Source organism: Pinus tabuliformis, chromosome 6 (assembly GCF_031772625.1).
Source record: "Pinus tabuliformis cultivar Carrire ecotype Pingquan chromosome 6, CPIR1, whole genome shotgun sequence".
NCBI classification, from domain to species: Eukaryota; Viridiplantae; Streptophyta; class Pinopsida; order Pinales; family Pinaceae; genus Pinus; species Pinus tabuliformis.
The window spans coordinates 535,916,057-535,939,964 of NC_142292.1; the positions used below are offsets into that span (position 1 = coordinate 535,916,057).

Below are 23,908 nucleotides of genomic sequence, written 5' to 3' on the forward strand. Positions count from 1 at the left end.
TAATGCTGCAGTGGATGTGAGGAGGAGATTCCAGCTCTACAAGTTTTTTGAAAACTCCATTGAATTCATCAGCGAATGATTGGTATGGAATTTGTCTAGTTTTTTTGTTTAAAAGGAACATAAATTTTATTTTTGATTTTAGATTTGTAAATTCTAAAATCATTTTTATTATTAAGAAAAACAAAAACAAAAAAATGCAAACTCTGTGTGACTTTTCTGCAAAATCTGTGTGGCTATTGTGATGCAACGGATGTGGATTTACATCTATTGAGTGATGGTGTCAGCGTCGGCATTCAGACTTTGACGAAGACCCTTGCGCCTGGCGGAACCTCCAGTTTCCATCATGAGACTGTTTGATTTCTTCAGACTTCTTTGATTCCTGTCTTCTCACACTTGAGCTTCTGATATTCCACTGCTTACTTCATTTTTGCTGTATCTTTGAACATCCCATGGTTTTCCTTTTGTAACTCATTTAAACGTGTTTCCAGATAGATTCTCCAGCCGTTGATTTGCTTTTCTAGGGTTTGAGTAACCTCTATAAGCTTTTGCATGCTTTCATTAGAGTTCTCCACCTCTTCGTCATACTTCTTTCTCCATTCAGCTGCTTCATCCAATGCTTCGCTTTGCGCCTACTCGAACATAAACCTATCTATTCATCCAACGCTTCACTTTGCGACTGCTCAAACATAAACCTGTCTATTCTTGTTTGTATCAGTGGGATCAAGATTAGCTTCCACAGTCCACAATCTGAGATAAACGATGGTACCAATGACCATCATCGATAGTAATACCAAGAAGATTGTCGAGCTAAGCATGGCCATTGTACTCACTGGATTTTTACCAATTGAGACAAATAATTGGTAAAATGTGTGGCACTCTGTATTACCAGCATGGAGGACAACCTAAAAAAATATTCAGCCTCTTAAAGATTTTTTATTTGGAAGTTTAAAGTTGAATTAGTGAAGATGTATTACCTGCGTGGATAAACAAAAAAGACAATCGACCAGAGAGAAGTGTCGAAGCGTTCGCCTGCATGGATAAACAAAACAAGCCAACCAGCATGGATTGCTAAAAGCATGCACTTGTTTTTTTTGCAGTGAAACCAGCAGCAAGAAGCCATCCAGTGTGGATTGCTAAACCATGAGTTATTTTAAATGGTCAAAGGATGTGGTTTTTTAAAAGCATGATGTATGCTTTAAAGTTTACGTGAAATTCACTTACGTTTTTTAATGGGAGTTTTAAATAAAAGATGGAGGGATAAGGTGAATTATAAAGTTTTTTTTTTTTGTAAAGGAGAAATAAGCTAAGTTGGGTAATTTATCAAAGAAGAGTTTTATTTATTTATTTTAAATTTGGGTTCATCACATTGTAACTCAAAGTAATTTTACTTTGAGGGGGGGTAACATTTTTTTTTACCAGATTTTGCAAGAGCATCATTGTAAAAGTCAAATTTTGAAAGTTACCTTGTAAATATTTGAGAAATTGACTAGAGTCAAGTGCAAAGCTCAATTATTTTTCTCCTGTTTCAACGACTATACGAGGGTCAAGGCCAAGCCCCGATAGATCATTTTTTGTGTAGTGTGTTGTGTGTTGTGTTGCCCATCTTGATATTTTTTTTGAGTTTGATTCTTGGTGTGAAGCTTCAACACTACAATGTCAAAGTTGATTAATTTGTTTTCTGATTCCGACAAACTTGAAGGTACAAAATCTTATAAAACATGGCAACGCCTCATCGAAAGCACTCTCATTATAATGAATTGTGGCAGGGTATATGTGATGGTGATATTAAGTCAAATAAACCCACAGATGCAGCTACACTAGCAAAATGGGAAGTTAATAATGCCAAAGCATTAGCCCTCATTAAATCTTTTGTCAATGATGAAATGTATGTCCATATAGAAAATGCTATAGATGCATGGTCTGCTTTGAGGACTTTTAAAGAATTCTTCGATACTCAGCCTAAATCAAAGAAAGTCGATCTATAATTAAAATTGTTGCAACAAAAATTGACTGAAGGAGGTGATGTTCTTGAATATATCTCAAGACTTAAGAATATTAGGCAGGAAATCATTAATGCTAGATTTCCAGCAGTAGATGATAGTTTTATGGTCACAATTTTAATTGTTGGACTTCCTTCTTTCTACACACATTTTTTGGAGACTTTACAATTAACTGGTAAGTTAGAGAAACTAAAGTTTGATGAGCTCTGTGAAATGTTGACCCAACATGATAAAACCTTTGGGAAGAAAAAGAAAGTTGGTGAAGATGTCTTTTTCACAGAGGCCAGCACTAGTAAATAATCAATTGACAGTTCTCGAAGCAGAGGCAAAGGGAATTTCAATCAGAACCAAGCAGCACATAATGTACAAAGTCGAGGTCGAAGCCAAAGCAGAGGAAGCAACTTTAATAGAGGCAACAGTTCAGGCATGAGTAATTTTCAAGGCAGAGGAAACAATCAAGGAAGAGGCTATTTTCAAGGACAAGACAATAATAATCAAGGTAGAGGACAACCCCAAAATAGAAGCAAAAGCAGAGGACAATCTTCAGGAAGAGGAAGAGACTTAAGTCAAATTGTGTGTCGAAGATGTAACAAAGTTGGACATTATGCTGAAGATTGTCGAACTTCTCTTAATAAAATTCCCAAGTTTCATCAACACTCAGCACAATTTGCAAATGATCAAGATGATGATAACTCAGAATATGTTTTTACTTCCTCGCCGGTGTTACAACTTTCATCCCATCTTAGAAGTGATTATGAAGATGCCTAGATCTTGGATTCAGGGGAAACTCAGCACATGACTTGTCGACGTGATTTTTTTTGGAATTTTCAAGATTGCCAGCTTAATTCCATTTTTCTTACAGATGATACAAAACATACTCCTTATGGAAAAGGAGCAGTTAACGTTTTTCTCCCTGGCATTGGAGAAAAAATGATTTCAAATATATGGTATGTACCAACCTTTAAGAAAAATTTGTTGTCTTTAGTCACGATTCGACAAGCAGGACATCAGGTAATTATGGAAGATGGCCTAGTTAAGATTAATTCAGTCAAACAGAGCTTGAAAACTGTGATGACAGGTTATGAAGATGGAAAACTGTTAAGGATAAAAGGGACAGTTATTCCAAGGCATTTTGATTTTGCAGGGGCAGTGACTACAGGAATTTCACCTATAAGGTTATGGCATGTAAGATATGGACATTTAAATTTTGACAGTCTTTCTCAATTGCAGAAACAAGGGATGGTTAACGGACTTCCCACTTTCAAAAAGGAAAATGCAAAATGTGAAGCTTGCATTTATGGAAAACAAAGTCGAGAAAGCTTTCCAACAAGTCCATGGCGTGCAAACAGGCGGCAACAACTAGTTCACAGTGATGTTTGTGGACCACTACAGACTTCATTTGGTGGTTGCAAATATTTCTTACTATTCATTGATGATTTCAGTAGAATGAATTGGGTTTATTTCTTAATGCAAAAGTTAGAAGCATTTGAAAAGTTTAAAATTTTTCGCTAACTTGTTGAAAATGAAGTCAAAGAAAAGATAGGTACTCTCAGGACAGATAATGGGGGCGAATTCACTTCAAATGAATTCAAAACTTAGTGCAGTGATAATGGCATAAAATGACATCTTACCAATGTTTACACTCCATAGCAAAATGGAGTAGTAGAAATAATGAATCGCACCTTGTTAGGAATGGTGAGATCTATGTTAACTTTTAAAAGGTTAAGTCCAACATATTGGGCAGAAGTAATTCATACAGCTGTCTACTTAAGAAATAGATCTCCAACTGCTTCTTTAGATGGAATCACACCTTATGAAGCTTGGTTTGGTTTCAAACCTCGAGTTAAACATCTTAGAGTTTTTGGATCAATATGTTATGCCTTAGTTCCTAAAGAAAAATGAACTAAGCTTGACTCAAGTAGTTTGAAATGCACAATGATTGGCTATTCTGATGAGAAGAAAGGGTACCGTCTTTTGATCAATGGAAAATTTATTGTGAGCATGGATGTAATTTTGATGAAACATAGAGTAAGAGTGCTGAAGAAATCGAAATTATTCTTCAAAAGTTAGAAACTAAAGGCAATTGAAGACAAGGAAATACATAAAGTCAACCAAATTCACCAAATTGGTATGAACTTGATTTTCCTTCATCTGAAGATGATTCATCCAGTCCATCTACTTCAACAACACCATCTGGATCTTCTAGCAGTTCATCCGCATCTCCAAGCAGCAGCAGTTCTTCTGACAGTGATTCTCCACCTCCAAAATCTCCAACTGATCGACGAACATCAGTTTATATTAATCCTCTTTACAATGATGGTGATTTTTCAGAATCTCAAACAACTGAGCATCAACTACCAAAATGGGCAGTTCAACTTTTGAAAGATGTAAAGCCTGATGAGCAGAATAAAACAGGCACAAGAAAGTCACACAGAAGTGAAGGAAATTTTGCCTTGACATCACATGATTTTACTAAACCTTCCACATACAAAGAAGTAGTAAAACATAAAGAATGGCAATAGGTTATGATTGACGAATATTGAGCAGTAATTGATAACAACACTTGGAAACTTGTTGATTTTCCTCAAAATGTTAAACCCATAGGATGCAAATGGGTTTACAGAATTAAGTACAACCAAAAGGGCAAACTTGAAAAGTATAAAGCAAGACTTGTCGCTAAAGGTTTTGCGTAGTAGGAAGGCATTGATTATGAGGAAAATTTTGCTCCTACAGCTAAATGGAACACCATCTGATTAACACTTGCATTGGCCGCTCAGAAAGGATGGAAAGTTCATCAAATGGATGTGAAAAGTGCTTTTCTCAACGGGGATTTACAGGGAGATGCGTATATGACACAACCACCAGGTTTTGAAATTGCAGGGAAAGAACATAAAGTCTGCAAATTGATCAAGGCTTTATATGGGTTAAAACAAGCTCCTCGAGCTTGGTATGCAAGAATGGATGAATATCTTAGGAAAGTTGGTTTTCAACGAAGTGAATCTGATGATACTTTGTATGTGCGACAACAGGGAAAATATCTGGTGATTCTTATTATGTATGTAGATGATTTGATCATTACTGGAAACAATGATGATCATATTGCACAGGTGAAAAAGGAGTTACATGCAGGTTTTAAGATGACAGACTTGGGATTACTTCACTACTATCTTGGAGTTGAAGTCTTCCAACGTCCACATCATATTTTCATTTCTCAGAGTAAGTATGCAGCAGAGGTTCTTCAATGATTTGGAATGCAATATTGCAGGCCATTCTTACCCCCATGGAGCAAAACTTGAAACTTTCAAAATTTGAAGGGGGGGAAAGGTGGACAGCACTACTTACAGACAGTTGATTGGCAGCTTGATTTATTTAACCAACACTCACCCTGATCTATCTTATGCAGTCAATATTCTTTCATGTTTTATGCAGGAACCACGAGACAGCCACTGGAATGCAGCCAAAAGAGTTCTTCGATATATCCAAGGAACAAAAGATTTTGGTCTTCTTTACACAAAGACTAAAAACTTTGTACTTGGTGGATATTCAGATGCCAACTTTGCTGGAAGTATTGATGATCGAGCATCAACATCAGGTTATTTAATGAATATGGGGTCAGCAACAGTATCTTGGAGTTGTAAGAAGCAAGCTACAGTGGCCACTTCTTCAACAGAAGCAGAGTACATTTCAGCATGGGAAGCAACATGTGAAATTGTTTGGTTACGCAGAATTTTGCAGGACTTGGGCATTTCTCAGGCAAAAGCTACAACATTATTCATTGACAGCCAGTCAGCCATCAAACTTGCCAAGAACCCAGTTTTTCATTCAAAGACAAAGCATGTGGACACCAAGTATCATCATATCAGATCTCTCATTGCCAAAGATGTCCTCAAGCCAGTTTATTGTCCTTCAGAAGATCAGATCTCCGACATTTTCATGAAACCGCTTGGCAGAATAAAATTTACTAAGTTTAGGGATGAACTTGGTATCTGTTGTAATGTATCTTTGGATCATAGGGTGAATGTTAGATGATCCAAAAATAAAATATTATCATAGGTTATAAAGTTGGAATAAATTAATAATTATTATTCTAGAATATTTAATTATTTAATGGAGACATTTAGAATTAGTATATTGTTGTAACAAGATATGACTCTACAAATGTGTCGTATCTTAGGCTCTATTTTTGGAGATTTGTTAGCAAGTTGTTTGAATAACATTTATTGTAAGTGGACACTTGTTATTTAATAAGTGATCCATAATTAGAGGTAGTTAGGACATTTTAGCTTATAAATAGCTCATTGCAAGAGTGTTTTGTAGTTCGGGTGTAAACTCTTGCAAAATCAATATGTAATTTTTTTTATTTTTTTTTTATTAATAAAATTACGTGTCTGAGGACACTTCTGCCATTAGCTTTGTCATTCCCTTTCCAACCTTGCTTAGACTCATTCTTACACTTCGACTGCTCATAACAATGCTTCAACTTTCCAATGACTTCCTCCAACGACTAAGGCTCATGATACTCAATCCGATCCTTGAATGCTAATGGTAGCCCACTGATAAATCTCTAAAATTTTGTCTTCTCATCCTTAAGATAAGGCACTTACCTCAAGAACTCTATGAACCTAGTCGTGTACTCCTCATTTGCCATAGATCTCATCTTCAACTCATATAACTCCTTGGACTTACCGTCATATTAACCTTGTGACAAATACTTTTTTCCAAAGTGTCTTTTGAATTCATGCCAACTCAAATCCTCTGTCATGATGTCTCTAACACGTTTCACATCTTCCCACCAAATGTTCGCTTTCATTTTGAGGTTGAAAATAACTATCTTGGCCGTCATGTTCTCTGTATAGTAATGCAACTCAAATAACTTCTTCATTCCAAGCAACCATGCCTCTGCATCATTCGGTTTCTTCAACTCTCCATCGAATGTAGGTGGCTTGGCTTTATTGAACTCATCCTACAAGGATCCCCTCTCACTCCTCCTATAAGGATGATAGTGATGATTACCATGATACCTGTTTGAACTAGAACTATAATAGAACCCATAGCCACTGCCTCTCCAGTCACGTGTATCCAAGAACTACCATCTTTGATTGTGTTATTTTTGTCAAACGTGTGCCCACCATGAGACCTGCTACCATATCCCCCATTAGTACTTTCCTCCTGCTCATAACTGATCCGTGGTTATCCTTGTCTCTTGAAGTCTGACAAAATTTGAAGGACCATTGAATTAACCTCTTATTTTTTTCCTGTGCCCTGACAAGTCTTTCCTGTGACTGAATGATCCTGTCATTATCTTCCTTGGAACTTCTATTTTTTTCCCTTTAAACTTCTTAAGGTATCTGCTATGTAAGGAGAGTACCCATCTCTTGGTTGCTCATTTGATCTATAAGGAGAATCTCGTGAATTGTAATCCACCATTCTGCTAGTCATCTATGATCTTCTATCTCCAAACATACCATGTTAGAAAACCAAATATAAACATAATCAACATACTTGAGTGAATTTTTGGGGAGGCTATCTCATCTTCAAAATCAGTCCATATTAGCATGATACATATATACACAATCACATGAAAATGTCGACATCATGCATGATAACACTAAATGCATACAATGATGTCATGCATGATAACTAAAACCATGAAAATGCATGCATAACGACATGCATCTAGCTCATACAGTCCAAGTATTTGAACCATGCTCTGATACCACCTTGTGACTCCTCCCACATTTAACTGGCATGATAGGGTAAACATGAGCTAAGGGCTATTATGATATGACCCAACCTCCTAAGTCCAGTTAAGGAAGTGGATTCAACAAATTGAAACCTTACTAACCTTCCTCAGGAGCTACAAGACCCCCAAGAGCTAGACCACCACTCTAAGTGCCCAAACCTTGAGCTAATCTACTTTTTAAGTGACATGGTCAAGGGATCACTAGGCCCAAAAAATCCCGCCAAAAACCGGTCAAGGGATCACTAGGGCCAAAACAAGCACATAAACAACCAGGGCTTCTTAGAGATTAAACTACCTCCACCCTCAGGTTTTACCGCAATCCCGCCAAAACCGATCAAGGGATCACTAGGCCCAAAACAAGCTTGGATGCCTAAGAATTTATTCACCATTACCTTGAGGAATTTACATGTCTCCACCCACCTGTTGAGGGTTTCTCGAAGATTAAACCACCTCCACCCTCAAGGCTTTATCACAATCCAGCCAAAACCGGTCAAGGGATTCCTAAGCCCTATGGGAATTTTCCTGAGACCACCTCACCCGATTCCAAAATATTCCGGTAATCCAAAGCTCAACAGATAAAAGAACCCCATCACACCATGGTTATCCAAAAATGGCAAGGCAAGGTTGAATCCACTATCACACTAGGAAAAACGCATGCCAATAACAACCAAAGAACCAAATACACAAATGCATGTACCATGCATTCACAAACCACCTAGGAAATCACACGTGCAACTTGTTACCTACAAACCCTCCTGCTGAAGCTACTTGATCCAACCTTCCTTGCTTGTCATTTTCTTTCCTTTGCTCATTCTTTTCCTTCCCTTGCTTTCCTTATCCTTCCTTTACTTGCTTGTTTGCCTTCTCGTCTTGGTGCTCTTCTCCTCTCTGAAACCAATTCCAAAGCAAAAATGACAAAAAGCCGACGAAATCTATGAAATTATCCTCAGACACCTTTTAATCATTGAGGCCTCTAATTTCTTCATTTTCCTCTATTTTCTCTTCAATTTTCCTCTCATGCAAACATGTGGCCTTTTATCTCTCTTTTTTCCTATTTCCCTTTATTTTCATAAATAAATGCCAATAAATACCTTTTCCCTTTCCAAAGCCTTTGCCAATTTCCTTTAGCCATAATAAACAACAAGTGATGCCCACTACGATGTTTTTCCCAACATTCAGCTTGGAATGTGTGTCCCATGGCCTTGGTCTTATTTTTCCTTTATTAACTTTATTACAAGAATTTTTAACTCGGCGCTGTTACAAAAAAGGGGAATTGTAGAGTGTTGATTTGGCTAAGATCAATAGAAGGGAGTAGAGCATGAGATCTTGACATAACCAGTTTTAGTCATGTTAAAGGAGACACATGGGACATCTTTATTGATGTAGGTTATAAAGTTGCACATTAGCATGGAGAGGATCTTATGACTCTTTCATTGATCATATTTGTGATCCACAATCAGGAAGACACTTGTTGTGATGATGATTGAGACTTACCCTAGAGGAGTGGGCTCAACATTCAATTAGAGGTTGCCACATAGTAGGCCAAAAATGCACATTACAACCCAAATACCACACAAAAATTTAGTGTCGTGGGAAAACAAATTAAAGAGCGATGGGAAAGCTAGCTAGATTAGCGAATCCAATGCATGATGGATTTTACATGTGAGTCTTAGTGATGCACATAAAGGAAAAATCGTATATGCCAACAACATTATTATACAAGTTTGAATACACGATAATGAACAAGGCCCATTTTCTTCATAAAAGTTGAGTTTACTCTTGGGGACATAATGAAAGGAATCTGATAGTAATAAGCATGTAAAGTGGGACTTAAGAGTGATCAACATCCACAACTAAATTCATGAAAAAAACCTTTCTTATATAATATGCCTTGCATTAAGAGAAATGATATGTCATATAATATAATAGTAACATATTAAAATAAAATAAAAAATAAACTTTATAATACAATTTAGGAAAACAAAATATTAAAAAACAACCATAATTATAATAAATATACAAAATAGAAAATTAAACTAGCATAACTCTATAACTCTATTTTAATTCATATTTTTTTAATCATTTAAAATTTATTTCTTAATTAATATACCATAAAAGACATAATGAAAGAAATCCAGAAAAAACCATAAAAGTAATAAACATATAAAGTAAGAATGGAAGAGTAATTAACATAGACAATTAAATACATTATTTTATACAAGACCAATAAACAAGAATTTTCATAAAAAAGTCTTTATCTTACATAATATTCATTGCAATTAGAAAAATGATATATCATACAATATAATGATAATAAATTAAAATAAAATAAAAAATAAAGTTTATAATATTATTTAAAAAAACAAAACATCAAAAAACAACTATAATAATAATAATAATAAATATATAAAATAGGAAAATAAACTAACACAACTCATATATATATATATATATATATTTTTTTTTTAAAGCTATTTTGATTTCTAGTTTTTTCTTTGCGGGTACCAATGGACTATTACAAAAAATTTCTTAATAATAATACTTTTATTTACCATTAATAAAATTGTAACTATTATTTAATTCTTTTTAAATTTAACTTAATAAATAACTAATTTCAATTTTATTTTATTTTTTATAAATATAATTTTACTTTATTATCTTTTATATTTAATAATTTAATTTCTCATTTTAATACTCTTTTTTATAAGCTTAGCAATCTATATCTTCATTATGTCCAATATATCAACCCTAGGACAAGGAATTGTACTAGTATCACCATTTATCCAAGACCCCATGCACCACATACTTTTTATTTAAACTTTAATATATAATAATAATAATAATAATAAATTTTTATTATATTAATTAATAAATTTCTATTGAATTTGGCATAATACTTTTCAATTGTGAAATGATTGAGTTAGCAAAAATATTCCATAAACTTAAGAAAGTAGGTCATTCAACAATTTTTTTAGCAAATTACATAAATAATAATAAAATTATTAAAAAAAATTCTTCCATCCTCCATTTTTGTTACCCAGTTATGTTGTCTTTAACCATCCACTCTAGTTGCTACACATGTTTTAAATCACTCAAAAGTAGAGAGTCCCCATAAAATTGTAATTGAGTACATCATAAATCTATAAGTGAGTACATCATTTTTTCCATAGAAAAAAGTATATCAAGATTCTTAATCTATAAATAGGCTTTGGTACAATGCCATGGGCTAATATCATAGCTTATCCATACTATTTGCCCATAAAAACCACAATTCACTTCATATGATATTGGTTCATATGACATTTAATTTAATTAAAAAGAAAAAAAAAGATAAATATTTTGAAAATAAATTTCAACTTTGATTTGTGTATATTACCATGAATATTCTAAAATATTTTATGAAACTTCAATCCGTATCCTTAGTATTCACTTAATATTATGATTTCCTTAATTTTGACAATATTAAATGTATCATAAAATCAACATTTTGATTTTATCATAAATTAATGTTTATCTATATTTATTAATCATTTAATTTATAAATTAAATTATATATATCAATAATTTATATTTATATAAAAATATTTATTATTAATAATTATAATTATTCATGTATACATGAAATTAAAAAGCATTATTTTTTTATTTTATTTTATTTTTCTCAATCATACACATATAATTTATAAATTTCATAATCAAAATTCTATCATTAAAAATGTTTGAATTAGTTACACGTTCAACTCTATTGAAAAACATGTTCAACATATATACCTAGCTTTTCTTAAAACACATTAAGTACATCAAGATTCTATTTGATAAAAAAACCCACATTTCTTAAAGAGGTATTTGTATATATTATTGTGAAAATCATTGATTTGAACCATAAGATAAAATAACTAAAATCTTTGTGTGACGATTGCGAAAAAAAAGCCAAGACGTAGTCAAATTAAAAAGACACAAAAAGCCCCAATGAGAAAACGCCGAGGATATACTTTTCTTCTGTTCCTACTTTATTGGAGGATATAATTGAAAATTTTAAAGTGTGGTTATTACTACCTGGACATACTTAAAAATTATCAATAATCACTCAAAAAATAGTGAAAAGATTCTTCAAGGCTTAAACGTTGGAACACCAATGCGATGAGCTGACGTGTAGCTTAGTTGGTTACCCATCGTTTTCATTACGCTGACGTGCATAGTGGTTAGTTATCCATCGTTCTCATTAAATTTAAAAATGATTAATAACGACGCTTTAATAAAATAGTTTTAAAAGGTTAAAAACATTGAGAAAAGCTATAATGTGACACCGACACCGAGAATGTCGACAGGGCCCGCGGGACCGACATCGATACGGGGCGCGGCGTTGTGGATTTAAAAAGGGAATTCCGAGAAGAGTGGGCTGCTTCAGGTCGTGGATTTAACACATGTTATTCGGCGGTTCTTACCATGCATGCGTTGTTCTGGCTTTTCTGCAGGAGCCTGCTGTCCAAGCACCAAGGAGTTTGCTGTCGAGGCAGGAGATAGAAAACTCCGAACTCCGTCTAAAGCAATGGGAGTGGGGAAATTAAGGAGGTTGGGCTAAAGTCTGTTCGGTACTCTGCAGACTTTCTACAGAAAATATTGTGGGATTTTCTATCGAAAGAGTGTTTGAAAGAGGAATTTGATCTCCTGATTGAGATTTTAGGAAGCAGATTAAGAACTCGCTGCAACAGGAGCTTACAATCCGAGTCTCTCTTCCCTAAAGCGAGGGTATCCTATCTTTGCTGCGAGCAGACAAACTGAAACCGGTTCATCGACTGGCACTGAAAGGAATGCTGCTAGGTAAATAGGGTGCATGGTAAAATAGATGTTCCTGTGCTTTCTGGTAGTTGATTCACAATATTTTCTATCGAAGGAGGGTTTGAAAGGGGAATTTGAGGACTCTGATTTTTAAATATAAGTGGAATTTCAAAACGTCAGAGACTCACAGGAAGAATGTCCAGGGAAAATAACAGAAAGCATGAGGTCGAGTCTCACCAGCAGCATCCAAACCATGAATTCCGTAAGGAATAGAATCTGGAAAGGATGTAAGGCGAGGTGATGGTTCCGCTGCTCTAGCTGCTACTGGTGTTTGCTTTCCTGTCGCCGGTGGCTGTGATGCTTAAACGGGTGCTTCTACCTAAAATGGTGCTTTGGCTCGGTCACCTGTAGCATCTGTTAGTGGATTAACTGCCCATGGAGGTGAGGAGTGTTTTTTCTATGTAATGAGAAATGATACGTAGCAGTATATGATGTGTTTTTTTTTTTGTCTATGTAATGAGAAATGATACGTAGCAGTATATGATGTATGGGGTATTTTTTTGAGCTTTTATTTTAGGGAATATGATTTGGAATGAATGTTGAGTATGTCGGTTTTGTTATCTTGGTTGGTCATTGCAGGCTTGCCTGGGTTACTTGTTGAAGAATTTAGGATTTAGGGCTTTGATTTCATGAGATTCTTCTTACTTGTTGAAGAATTTAGGATTTAGGGCTTTGATTTCATGAGATTCTTCTTACTTGTTGAAGAATTTAGGATTTAGGGCTTTGATTTCATGAGATTCTTCTTGCATGATAACTATTAATGTTTAGTATAATAACTATTTGATAATTATTAATGTTTAGCTTATTAGCATATTCTTTAACTTTATTCTTTAAAGTTAAAGTAAAGAATAGCTATCATAACAAAGAGACAAGAATACAAGATGGCTATCATAAGAAAGAGACAATAACACAAAGAGACAAGAATACAAGATGGCTATCATAAGAAAGAGACAATAACACAAGATGTTGCCTCCAAGCCAGGGCAAAATCTGTAAAACTCTTAAATCTCTTCTTTTAAAACTCTTAAATCTCTTCTTATAAATGTTTAGACGATGAATACCAAGACCTTGACAAAATAGATACAAGATTACCTCCAAGATGTTTGTCACTATCCTCTGCTCTGTTTGGTCCACAATTCACTGTACTCCTTCTCCTTATGTCTTCGCTGTCCAGTCACGGTTTTCGATTCCCTCTTTTCTCGGCTGCCACAGTTCTTCGTTTCTGTTGTTGTCTTGAGACAATCCTTCATGCTATTTTCTCGCTGCCACAGTTCTTCGTTTATGTTGTTGTCCTGAGACAATCCTTCATGTTCTTTGCCGGTTATGGCACTGATAAGACATGCCACCACCGAGAGTTGCACGCTGTCTTTGTATATATCTTATATGGTCCACCACCGAAAGCAGAACGTTGTTGTTGTATATATCGTATACAATCCACCACCGAATGCAGAACGTAGACACTTTGTAACTATTATTTTGAGTGCTTTTCAAATTAATGTATGATTAATTGTAAATTATAGCTCCAACAATAAGATATTGATTTGTTTTTTAATAATTTTTTTTAATTGTTTAATTTTATAGGCTAGAGAAAGTGGCTAATGGAATAGCCTTTTTAATGCCTTTCTAATTAATGGTTTTTTTAGATATTGATTGAATTGTTATTGTGTTGGCTTCCTTGGATGTTTGAATTGTTATTGAGAACATCATTTCATAGTTTTGTATGGCTTTTTTCTCCCGTAGTTTAGTTTGATGTATTAAAAGTAGCCCTGCAAATGCTGACTCCACTATTCTACAAGAATTATTGTTTTGATAATTGAATTTTATGTGACTTTAAACTATAACATTTTCTATTGCAAATTAGATATTTAAGATTAAATTAATGTAATGTAATTTTATTTTCCCATTGTGCAGTTCAACCATCTTTGTGTGTGGCATTGGGATAATTGAAAGACAGAACCAGCTGACTCCACTATTCTACAAGAATTATTGTTTTGATAATTGAATTTTATGTGACTTTAAACTATAACATTTTCTATTGCAAATTAGATATTTAAGATTAAATTAATGTAATGTAATTTTATTTTCCCATTGTGCAGTTCAACCATCTTTGTGTGTGGCATTGGGATAATTGAAAGACAGAACCAAGTCTGGAACTCTTCTCGCCAGGTTATTCTATCCCTCCTAGGCGCTTCATGGTAGGTACACATTACCCGAGCCCCACCCTCACATAACCAAATATTTATTTTATTTTACATAAGATTAAATTTGATTGATCATTTTATTATTATTATTTTATTTTTCTACTCTAATTATTTATTAGTATTAATGTGATAGGTTTACATGACTAAGGTGGGATATTACCATGTATGTACTTATTTATTAATGAAAATGAGTAATAAATAATTGTTCACACCAGCCAAAAATTTAGTTATAATATGAAATTTTTGTGTATATTTAAGAAATTTACATATAGTATGAAACTTTGGTGTATCTTTAAGAGACACATTCAATTTTTTTCTTTTCTTTTTTGATTAAAAGTTATATTTAGTTTTATTCCTTTTTTTCCAAGAAAAAAGCGCAATTTTCATTAATAGATAAGAAAATTACATGTTGTATCATCAACATGTATGAGATGTAGTCACCAGGGATCAGATCAATCATAGTTCAATATTTACAATATCAGCATAATATTTACATAAATGAAACGATAAAACATAGTCCATTTAGTAACCAGAGCTGTAAATAAGCAAAAAGCAAAATTAAAAAGAATGATCTTTGAGGATCATTCCGAAGAGTTTCCATCCAATTCGATGAATGGACGATGGAAGAACTGGAAAAAGGCACCATCCCTGAATTCTTGAATCAGCCACTGCCCCCTGTTTTGCTGCGCGACCTCTTTGGATAGACGATCAATGACCACATTCCTTTCCTTGTGTATGTGAGAGCATACAATAAAATCAATTGTGATTTTAGAGTGATGACTTCATCCAGTAAACCCCCGAGTGTGTGCAAGTGACAATGATATGCAGAGTTGATCCAATTTATAACAAGCTGTGAATCCCCAAAAATCTGAATCTTGTGGCAGTTTTGTTCTAGAGCAAATATGAGAAGGTGTCTTAGGCTGTTGAGCTTTGCAAAGTTATTTGTGCCTCTCCCTATACCCACTTTGATTTTGAAAGAAAGATGTTCATTTATATGGACCACAACCCCACCCCCCCACAGCCCGCGGCCTGAGCCGAACCATCAAAATAAGCCCAAGGAGTGCTCTTATCTATAACTTCCGGAGTGATGACTCGAGCATGCTGTTGGTGAGGATCATCTGGGATCAGGTTGTAAGTGGCAACAATATTGTTACAAGTGGCTGGCCAATGGGTTAGAGCATCTTGGAAGATATAACAATTCTTGTTCAACCAGATGCCCCAGCTAACAATCAAAGGGAGTTTTTTGGCTTTTTGTGTTGCAGCCTCAGTCCACCAACGGTGCAAGGCATTTGCGATGTTCGGGCCTTCGCATTTGTTGGTAATGTTGAGAGAGGTTGTAATGTGAGACCATACTTGTACAACAACCGAACAATGGAGGAATAAATCGTCGATATCCTCAGCATTTTCATGGCAGAGGCAACATCTGGATGGACCATGACTGGCACATCGCATAAGGTTAACCTCCGTGGGTACTTTATTCGAAAGGATACACCACATGAACAACCACGTTTTGTGTGGAGCTTTTAGCTTCCATAGTGGGCGCCACCACCAGCATGTATCCCCTGGATCATGTGCAAACATAAGGGCAGCGTACCCATCCTTTGGGGTATATCGACCATGGGAAGCTGAGGCCCAGATGATCTCATCATCCCACGTCGATATTCTGATATTTGCTTCCTCCAGAGCTCCTATAAAACGTTGCCATATCCTTCTCCATATATTTGGGATGCCAAGGTCCCGAGAGTCCAACCAATGTTGCAGTGTCTAGGGAGGATGTTTGACATCAGCGATGTGGGCAATCTGGGTGATGCCAGTCACTGAAAGGAATTGTCGCAAAGCCAGAGGGAGAATGTGTGCATTCCCACATCAAGACCAGGCATCTGTGCCTAGTCTAACCTGCTCACTGTTCCCAATATGCCACGCCAAGCCATCCTTGATGATGCTTATTGACTGTGAGATGGCCTTCCAAATGATCGATGCACCGGATAAATACTGGTCGGGCCTTCGAATCCAATCAATTACAGCTAGTGGATGAATCTACTTATAATAGACCACCTCTTTCCATAAGCTCTTAGACTTGATAATTTGCCAACCCATCTTAGCTGCCAGTGCCCTTGCAAAAATATGGAGGTCTTTTATACCCCAACCACCCCATTTCTTAGGTTTTCCTATTTTGTCCCAGCGTACCCAAGCAAAAGTCCGCCCCACATTTTTCTACAACAAATTTGTTGAATCCTGTTGATAATACCTTTTGGAATCCAGGCAAGAGTCATCCAGTAAACCGGAATGGCCTCCAGCACAGATTTAATCAAGGTGAGTCTGCTAGCCCTAGAGATCCATCTCTGTTGCAAAATGTTTATGCGGCCTTCAATTTTTGCAATGAGCCAAGACCAGTCAGCAATACGGTATCCATTTGGATTAAGCTTGAACCCAAGGTATTTGAGACAGGTCTCTAGCTCTTGTCTGACGAAATCAAATTGTTGTAAAGCATATCTTTCCTCATTTTGGAGGCAAAACACTAAAATGATGGTGGATTTGTTGAAATTTGGCTCCATACATGTAGCTTTACAAAACAGTGATAGAATTTTCTTGAAACAAGTCGTATCACAGAAAGAACCATTTAAGAAAATAAGTACATCATCTACAAACAATAGATGAGAGAGATATGACACATGAGATATCAATACCCCTCCCAAAGACCCATTCGCACGAGCATTTATTAACAGTCTACTTAAACCTTCCATGATCAAAAGAAATAGTTGAGGGGACAGAGGGCATCCTTGTCTCAGGCCTCGTTCAACATGGAAAAACCTTGATGCAGCCCCATTGATAAGTATGCTATAGGATGCAGAAGTGAAGCAACACCTGATCCAATTAATGAAAGAATGAGGGAAGCCGATATGAGTAAGGATGAGCTGCAAATAAGACTAACTTGCATGATCAAAGGCTTTTGAGAGATCAATCTTGAGGATGATAGACTTGTTGTTTTTTTTTTATCGAGTGGAGACCTTCCTGAGAAGTCCCTATGGCTTCATGGATTTGACGGTGGCTAAGGAAAGCAAACTGTTCTTTGGATAACATCTTGATAAGAAAGGTTTTAGGCGCATAGCAATAATTTTTGAGATAATTTTGTAAATACAGTTGTAGAGGGAAATAGGCCGATAGTTGTCAAAGGAAAGAGGATTATCAACTTTTGGGATAAGGGCCAGAAAAGTCGAGTTAAACCCCTCATACATCCTGCTAGAAAGTCTGCTATCCTCTATGGCCAAAAGGAGATCAGGCCCAATGAACTTGGGAAAAGTAGTGTAGAATTCCATGGGCCATCCATCCGGGCCCGGACTCTTGTCTCTTTTGAAGCATTTCAATGCAACGTCAATTTCCCCTAACGTTACAGGCTCATTTAAGGCCGCCGCCTCTTCTGCCTCTACAAATCTAGGAAAGACCTCAGCAATTCGGAAGATATCAACTATGGAGGCTTCCCTAAGCGCCTTGAAAATATGAGAGAAATGTCTGATTCCCATATTTGCTAGTTGATTGAAAGTGCTGGCCTCCCTGCCAGTCTGGTCCTGCAACGCGTAGATAGTATTAGTATTTTTCCTCCCCTGGCATATTGTTGGAAAAAATTTGAGTTCTCATTCCCTGCCTTTAGCCAAATCACTCTGCTCTTTAAGCCCCATGTCTCCCAGGGGCCTTTAGCCAAATCACTATGCTCTTTAAGCGCCATGTCTCCTCTTTTTGTCTCAGCAGACGGATCTTTTCAGTTTCCAGTTTGATTAAGATCTCCTTTGATTCAGAGTTTGAGTAGCTAGTAAGCCCCGAGCTTTCCATTTGCTTGAGGACCCCTTCAATCCTTTGTAACTCGACCTCATCCTTTTGCAACTTTTTTCTTGCCGAGCTGATGGTTTTCGATTTTAATCGAGCCAGGTTACATGCAATAACTTCGGTCGGGGAGGCACGATTACCCAAACCATAGTGAGTCCAGGTCTTCCGTACTAATTTGTGAAAATCAGCTTCTGTGAGCCAAGTAGCATTGAATTTGAAAGGAGAGTTTGGTTTATGGTTGGAGTCCATAATCTCCATGAAAATTGGGGAGTGGTCGGATAAACCCCCGGAGCCCACCCATTGACGAATATGGTCCAACCTAGCTAACATAGTAGCCTTAATTAAAAAACGATCCAGTCTTCTAGCCAAAGCATCCTCCCCATTTCTTCTATTCCTCCAAGTCGGCATAATCTTTGTCGAATCAATGTTTAGGAGGTCATGAGAGTCCATTAGTAATTCAAAGAAGGCCGTTAAGGGATCAGTCTGAGCCCTGTTGCCCCAGGATTCAACGAACCCTAAAGAGAAGTTTAGGTCGCCTCCAATAATCAAATTTTTAGCCTACATGAAATTGACATTCAACAACCTTTCCCAATGAACCTCCTTGCTATGACAAGGTCCATAGATGTTAATGAGTTTGAGGGGCAGATCAATATTGGGGGAGATGAGGTCAGCTCCCAGAAACCCCTCACCCCCGCAGATGTTGACCACCCTTATTGATTTTTTGTTGAACCCCAAAGCTCAACCTCTTGATATCCTCCTCACATCCAGAAAATGAAAAACCCAATCTGGGAGTATTTTCAGTGGGACATTGTTAATGGAAACCCCATCACCTAGAGTCTCTTGAAGAAATAAAACATCCAATCGCTCCGATCTACACAGCCTCTTTAGAGCCAATTTTTTGTCCGGGCTGGCCAAACCTTTGCAGTTGAAACAGAGGCACTTCATGGGTTAACCCTGGCAGGGTTTTCTTTTGCTCTAAGGACCCGGTCAATAGGAGTTTGAACGCCCGATGCCACCTCAATACCAACCCGTCTGATGGCTTTGGATAAATGAGATTGTCTACCCGTAGGAATCTTCAAGGGTATGGATGGGAGAGGGTCCTCATCCAGGCCAAAGGATAGGGTCCTGGGAATGGGTAAGGATCTCAAGTTATATCAGTGAGAACCACTAGAAATAGATCTCTCCCTAGAGACTATAGGGAGAGGGTCTAGAAGAAGGGTCGGGGAAGAGCAGAGAGGAGCAGGAGGAGCAGAAGCCACAGGACAATTTATGGAGCACAGATTGCTAGCCCTAGTGCCTGAACCTAAAACAATCATAGATGGTAATGCAATACTAGATAAACGACAATCTTGAGAAACAAGGAAAGAGGGAGGAAGAATACTCGAAAATGGTTCGGTGCCCCTTGATCGTGATTTGGTGACCGACGCCTCGGAGGTCCAGGAGTTCGTCTGTTATGTCACCGCAACTGTATCACTCCGACTCGGCAAGGGCGCCCCTGTGAGCACCACCGGTGAAGAATCCGCATCTGCGCTTGTTTGGGTGTTCGCAGATACATAAGATCACGGAGGTTCCAGCTGTTTTCCTGTGATCAGAGGATAGTCTTTGTATAGGTGACTAACCTCATGGCACCACCTACATCAGAAAGGAATGCCCTCATAGTCCAGAATCTGCCACCTGATAATCTCACCGATCTGAAGCCGGTAGCTCTCCACCAAACCCTCCCGGGTGTCCAAGTGCACAAGTATTCTGGCAATTGCTAGGCATCCAATTTCTTGGTATGATCTGTCATGGTCCAGATACACACCCAGGTCATCCCCAATGCACCTAAAAATTTCCTCTGCCTAGAATTGCAGAGGGAGTCCAGGAAGACGCACCCAAATCGACCCCACCCCCATGTTTTCCTTCTCCGGATCGAAGAGTGGTGACCATCTCTTGAGTAGGACCGACATCATCTATATATGCCAATAACGAGTCAAGACCCAGTTGACAGGTTTTGGTTGAGGGAATATGAGAGCGAACCAACCCCTAGACATGGTGAGCCCCACAGGGAGTTTCTCCATCAGATGACCCTAGACCTCTGCTGTCCACCTCTTTAATATGGCTGGAGTATAATTTCAGCCATGGACCCTACCCACCAGAACAATACTCTCAGTTAACGTCACTTGGGCCATACTGATACCTTCCCCGAAAACCAGAAGTTGATCGCTCTCCCGAACCTTTGAGGATTTTGATTTCCCCCCCACTAGGTCTAATATGCGGGCTTAAGGGTTGCTGTTCTCCCTCCGCTTGGAGATTGTCATCAGAGTCAGAGGTTTTGTTCTCCTCCGGCCCTAGTTCTTGCTGTTGAGTTGGGGTAGCATTGGATGTGCTCTAGCCACGAAATTTGGTGGAGAGGTTGGGGCACATGAGATCTCCAATACCCAGAAAGGGTTTGGGCAGATTCTAAACAGATCAGGAGATATTAAAATAATTAATATTTTTAATGGAGTTCCTAAGTCTAAACTTAGGGAAAGTAAAATATTAATGTGTATTAATATAAATATGAGTTAGAATGGTCCAAAAGACATGGATCAAGCCAGATCTAATCTTTACTGTTGATTAGGGACTTAATCTCGCCGTTGATATGTCAATAGGAAAAGTATAAGAGGAGGCTTGAGGGTCACTTGGAGAACACACCAGAGTGATCAATCATTCTATTCTCTAGAGAGGGGTTTGCTAAGAGAGATAGAATTAGTGATCAGGAGTTGCAGCTGAGGGGCATTGAGTACAGAGAGACAAAGAGGTAGAGATAGTGTCGGGAGAGCAGTGCAGTAGCCGGGGAGAGTGATGCAGAGCCAGCTAGGGCTCACGCAGGGCCACGCAGAGGCATTCGTGAGCTGCAAAGCCTCAGAGAGGCTAGCGTTGCTGACGCAGAGGGCCAAAGGGCTAACACAAGGCCTCCTAAGGCTGACGCAGACCCATCCGGGGTGACACAGGGCCAGCGCTTGGTAGAGGGGCTGATGCAGTCCAGAGAGAGGCTGACGATGGGGTTTCTGGGGCAGATTGGTGCTGAGTAGCTGCTAAAAGGATTATCCGGGGTTTCAGCCAGGAGATTTGTCAGAAACTGAGAGGTATTACTGCCAAGGAAATTCTCTGCTGGGTAGGCCAGTTTCGGCACCCAGATTGTACTCTGATATTACTTAATAAGAAAACCCTCAGATAGCTACACCGGTTTTCCCACATTGGGTTTTTCCGGGGACATTAGTCCAAAAATAATGGTGTCATATGGTGTGATTATTTCTGTTTCCTTTAGTTGCTGATCTGTAATATGTTGAGCATGCACTAGTGTTTATTTTCAGTATTTACATTGTAAATAACTTGTTAAGTAACATAACAAGTAGGTAGGAATAAATCAGATAAAGTGCATGAAGGATTTCTAACTAAGTAGACTTAGAAACTTCAACACTTGCTGGGTGATACCGTTGAAACACCCCAAAGTGCAAGCAGTGGATGCAAAAACTCGAGGTGGGAAATCTTCAGCAGAAACCCCATGTGCGCTACGAGGTTGATTCAAACCCCCTGCTTGGCGGCTGCCGTTCCACCCACTTCTCCCACTGCCACCCCCCTGAATTCCAGAACATTCTCAGTACCTTGCCGTTCATGTGCCCAGGACAGCAACTCAGAAGGTGACGGGATATTTAGAAATGGCGTTTCTGATACCTCTCCCAGGTTGAGCAAGCCTTCAAACACCACGACAACCAGTTGTGTAAACCCTAACCCTTGTAGGGTAACTTCCATATCTTCCATTAAGGAGGAGAAAACCGCAAACTATGCATCCGATGGAGAGTTTGGTTTTGGTGCAATCCTACCACGCAACAAGTGTTTATCTTCGACCCAGATTTGCATGGGTCCATGGTATCGGAAGAGTAGTCTAGGAGTTCTTCATCCATTCATAAAAAAACGCCGTTTGTGCAGCCCCGGTAATTGTTCCGAGCAGGCAAAGTCAAAATCCCCCCTGACAGGCGCTAACTTCGGTTGATGTCCGCAAAAACCCCAAGACAGTCGTTTCCCTGTTGAGTCTTTAGACCTCCGGAAACCCACTGGTGGAAACCACGGTAATAATCCCAGTCAAGTTTATTTAGTTATTTTAAAAGTTTAAACATTTAATAGTTTGTCTCAAATTATAGATGATGAATGAAAAGTTACACTAAAGGGTTAAATTATTGGTTTGTTTTTATATAGAAAATTAATTTGAAAAAATATTTTATTGTACATGTTAATACAATTGATTTGCATATTTCTTTTGCATTTTTCATTCCCTATAAATTCTTGTAAAGATTTCGTTATTGGATTTTGTTTTTATACTTTGTGATGTCATTTACATTAATGTCCAATGTTTTTTTCTTAATACTTTTGAAGATTTTAAAAGAATATTTTAAGGGTCTAACTAGTTGATATAGCAACATGTACTAATCAATTGGGTTTAGCTTGAGTGATTGTGTGATTGAGTGCTATTCTCTCCACTTGGGTTTTATTCTAAGTGACATGTCAAAACTTTGAGCTTCTACAAAATCCAATTTACCTTGAGTACCATCCTTGGAATGGGGGGAAGTGCTTGGTAGATTTTCCTAGGAAATCTATGCGAAAAAATAAATCATTTACTAAGTTATCACATGCCATTAACCTTCACATATAATACTAATTAAATATGTCATGCTTATGCCCAACAATTAATTTGATTTTGTCCACTGTTTAATTTGTGCTACTAAGTCATTAAAATGTGATGCCTAAATGCCCATGCTACGAGAGAGGTCTCTTTTAGTGCCTAAAATAGAGGTTTGATTACTGTGACAAGTCATTATATAAGTTTAAAATGTGTTTCTTACATGTGTATCCTATGAAAGAGGTTTGACCTCTATGTTAGTGCCTAAAATATAGTTGTGGATGCTATATCACAAGTATCCCAACTTGCAAACTAACTGAGCCTAACTTGATAAGTGTATTCACTTTCTTTTTCTATCTATTAAATTATATAGTTGTTGCTACTTCTTTTAGTTAAATTATATTGTTGCTCTCTTTGGTGTTTCATTTGTCTGTCTCTCATTAGATTATCCCATTAAGAAATTTTGTGTGATCTTAGGCCCTTGTGTTCTCAAATTATGAACTTGGTAGGCAATTAATATCAATATTTACTTGCCCCCAAGGGGCAACTTGATTGGTAATGGAAATGATATGAAGTCTTATGGAAAGTATGAGGTTTGAGGTTCAAATCTCCTTGATTTATTGTGTTGCCTCAAAATCTAACAGGCCTTGTGAGATGCCTTA

The 23,908-nt window shown here is 37.3% G+C and overlaps 1 pseudogene; it reads right to left on the reverse strand.

Moving 5' to 3' along the window:
* Positions 1–362: 362 nt before the first annotated feature.
* Positions 363–821, reverse strand: LOC149259648 (uncharacterized; annotated as a pseudogene).
* Positions 822–23,908: the final 23,087 nt, after the last annotated feature.